This window comes from Centruroides sculpturatus, unplaced genomic scaffold (genome assembly GCF_000671375.1).
Source record: "Centruroides sculpturatus isolate CEXI.00-Female unplaced genomic scaffold, Cexi_2.0 scaffold1067, whole genome shotgun sequence".
Taxonomy (NCBI): domain Eukaryota; kingdom Metazoa; phylum Arthropoda; class Arachnida; order Scorpiones; family Buthidae; genus Centruroides; species Centruroides sculpturatus.
Genome location: NW_019385388.1, coordinates 290,358 through 294,050, shown reverse-complemented (window position 1 = coordinate 294,050; position 3,693 = coordinate 290,358). Strand labels below are relative to the sequence as shown.

The 3,693-nt window shown below is 33.6% G+C and overlaps 1 long non-coding RNA gene across 2 annotated transcripts in view; it reads right to left on the bottom strand.

Moving 5' to 3' along the window:
- Nucleotides 1–3,382, bottom strand: part of LOC111638427 — a 15,290-nt gene extending 11,908 nt beyond the window's left edge. The window contains exons 1-2 of one of the 2 annotated variants that reach the window (XR_002758864.1): nt 3,227–3,382; nt 841–975 (exon numbers count right to left, since the gene is read on the bottom strand). This is a non-coding gene — a long non-coding RNA (uncharacterized LOC111638427). The remainder of the gene's footprint in view (nt 1–840; nt 976–3,226) is intronic. The other variant, XR_002758865.1, reaches the window with a different exon arrangement.
- Nucleotides 3,383–3,693: the final 311 nt, after the last annotated feature.

Below are 3,693 nucleotides of genomic sequence, written 5' to 3'. Positions count from 1 at the left end.
TCACACCTTAGATCACACATAAACTGCTTACGCCGGTATTCACAAATATTGCCGAACGCGTACAAATACAATACAATCACAAATTAATGTCATTTATACATTTTTTTCTAAACAATTTATGTGAAGTGTATGTCGCAAAATAACATATTCGAAAATAATTTAAATTATCTTCTTAATTTTTCTCTTTTTCTTCTTTTGCGGGAAAGATGGTCTCTTTGTTGTTATATTCTTGCGTAGTTTCCTAACACTGGCTTCAATTTTAGTGTTTCGTTAACGACAGAAGTCGAACACATCCTTCAGCAGTTTTCGTGTGTCCCCGGAAACAATTCTCTATTACAAAGACGTTCTTTATTGGTTGAAAGTGAATCTGAAAATAACAAAGTTCGGAATGAAATCAGATACGAGAATTACGTCATACATTATTTTATATAACAGTTGAAATAAATTTAGAAATTCTTTCTTGGACACGTCACGCCACAAAATTAAAGCCGGGTTCGAAATCTAAAAAATAAACGAATTCGAATTAATTTTTCTTTTCTATATTATTAACGTATGAAATACATTAATAATATAATATTAATTATTAATACGATCTTTAAAATAGTTTTATCTAAATGTTTACAAATAAGTAGATCAGATAATACGAAGATCCTTTCCTTTCATTTTCGTGTTTACAGCTTTGATCGAAGAATTTGAAATTATTAAAACAATCGTTTCTAATCTTTTCTCGAATATTGTGATTTGAAAAATGCTAAAGAAAAAATGACAGATCTACTTACGTTCGTCGACATTAAGTCAAGAAACTTCAGTCGACGAAGAGACTTAAAGCACTTTCAATACTTTTTACCAAACTCTAGGGCCATTCGATATTTCACGAAATGTTACCCGAGAAATCGTCTTCGGCTTCCGAGGAAATCTTCCTTCTTTTTCCTTTCTAATATAATCGTCAATGAGATTTTCTTCTTCGAATCGACACTACAAATAATCATTTTAAATGTAAGTGTACAATAAAATTTCTAGAAAATAGTGTGTCGGAATCGAGCTTATTTGCTGTCCCTTTATTGGAGGTTACGGCAAGAGGCGCTGCTGTCAATCGTTGCGCTACAATGGCTGTATCATCCTACGTTTATATTGGTTTTATGTGGGATTTTTAAACAGAGTAATGCGCTGTGGTTAAGTAAAAAAATTTAGATCGATAATAAATCATATCTCGAGCAATCAATTTACATCATTATTTTATTATTTGATATAATCTATTATTTACAATAGTACTATTTTATTAACATTTATACGTGAAGGAATTCGATTAATGCTAATTAAGATTGTTTTTAAATCAAATAGCCTACACTTTATTGTCTGTTTTTTACATTACAACTGTCGAGTACTGTACGAACAAGTATTATTTAAAGTACAAGAGTAATCTACTCTTGTTATTAATTAATAATAACGTTTATTCATATTTACTAAAAATCTACAAAATTTTTCGTGTTTTTAAAGCCAAACAAAATGTTTGATTCTAGTTCTGTCTCTGTTGTAGCACCATTGCATATCTTCAACTTATATGCATTTTCAATAATATCCTCAGCTCGCTGCAAAGAAATTGTTGAAATATTTTCAAATTGAACACCCTCGATATATATTTTGCACGAAAATACATCTTCGTACTGTGCAAAAGTCAGTAACTTAGATGCGTTTAGAGTAGCACTATTGTTTTTTTAACACTAGCTCATTTTCTGCGTACACAATTAAATTAGATTCATTTTTAAAGGGCACCTTATCCAGAAATCCGGCACTTTTAGCCTTTCAAAATCTTTAAGCCGAAGGGACGAAGACGACGAGGACAATTCTGGCTCGATATGTAATTCCTGCGAAGAGAGAATAGGAGAGTCGACCGTCTTCTTCTTGTTTGTGTTATTAAATTTCTGTTTGATCTTCCGAAACTTTGACCTATCGATCCGAAGTTTCGACAGCGTCTCATCGATAACCAAAATGACTTAACTTTAAAATATGAACTTTCTAGACCCAGTAGTTTTTTTCTACGAGCGTGTGCAGTGCCGTAAGAAGAAAATTAAGAAAAAGAAAATACAGATTTTTTTGGCGATTTTTGCGCTTTTCAATGGCTTATAGAAAACTAGTAGCTCGGGACGCCCCCTAGTGGGCGTTCTTTACAAATTTCCATGAGGCGCGGTTCCTTTGACTTTTTTGTTCCTATCAATATGCTCTACAGCGCTGTTAAAGTCCGAATGGTAAGATTTACTCTCCGAATGAAGAGTTGGCGACCCCCGCAAACCGTAGACCCGTGAACTAACAATAAAGTCAAAGGAACCATACCCCTACTCGCGACCCTTCGAGAGATATAAGCTCCTGAAATAATAAATTTCTATTACAAATATACTGAATTATTTATATTGTTATATTGACCANAACAATTGGCCTTTCACAAAATGAATTAATGACAGAAAATGTATTCCGTCTTTCTTCTGGTCGTCGAGTCAAACGTCTTTCAATCGTTCGATTGTAACGGAAGAATTTTCAAATCGGAAGAAATCCAGTGGCGCCGTCTGTAATTGCCGTTGAAAGAAACTTCCATTTTTGTAAATATTTTTGTCTTCAAATTTTCAACGACATTTTACTCGAATACAGTTTACCGGGAATAAAATCGCGTTCGAAATTTACTACAAATAAATATTTTGGTAAATTTTAAAATACTTTTCAAATTGTATTTTCTATTTTCGTATTCTGTGCTTCTATTCACCCGCAATGAAGTTATAAAAGTAGCGTCGTGTAGTATGGCTGTGACATATGTAGCGTAATGTTCCGCGATACTTAAATGTCGCCCATAACGGGAGAGCTCGAACCCACAATGGGCTTGCAAAGAGGCCGTGTTAGTGCCCGCAGGGCGGAAAAAGTTTAAAAAAAGAGACCATTCTTCTCTTTAAAAAATATAAAGAAATATCTGCAATTCTACATTTTCAAAGATAGACAAAGAATCAAATTTTATCTTGTATTTCGTGTCAGAACGTATGTGTAGATCACTTATGAAAAAGATCGAGATTTACATTAATTAATACAATCGTAAAACANAATATTTTATAAATTTTTCTTTCAAATTTTTTATTTCCGTAGGCGTATCGAAGAATTCTCTCCGTTGCCGCAACAACCGACATTCGTTGTCTTTCGGTAAATAATTAAAACCGCGCCCGACCAACCGAATATAAATTTTTACCTTTAAATGGCCGACAGCTTTTCTTCGATTTCTCCTCGGAACAATTGGCCTTTCACAAAATGAATAAATGACAGGAAATGTATTCCGTTTTTCTTCTCGTCGTCGAGTCAAACGTCTTACGGCCGTTCGATTGTAACGGAGGATTTTTCAAATCGGAAGAAATTCAGTGGCGCCGTCTGTAATTGCCGTTGAAAGAAACGTCCATTTTTGTAAATATTTTGGTCTTCAAATTTTCAACGATATTTTACTCGAATACCGGGAATAAAATCGCGTTCGAAATTTACTACAAATAAATATTTTGGTAAATTTTAAAATACTTTTCAAATTGTATTTTATATTTTCGTATTTTGTGCTTCTATTCACCCGCAATGAAGTTATAAAAGTAGCGTCGTGTAGTATGGCTGTGACAAATGTAGCGTAATGTTCCGCGATACTTAAATGTCGCCCGTAACGGGAGAGCTCGACAC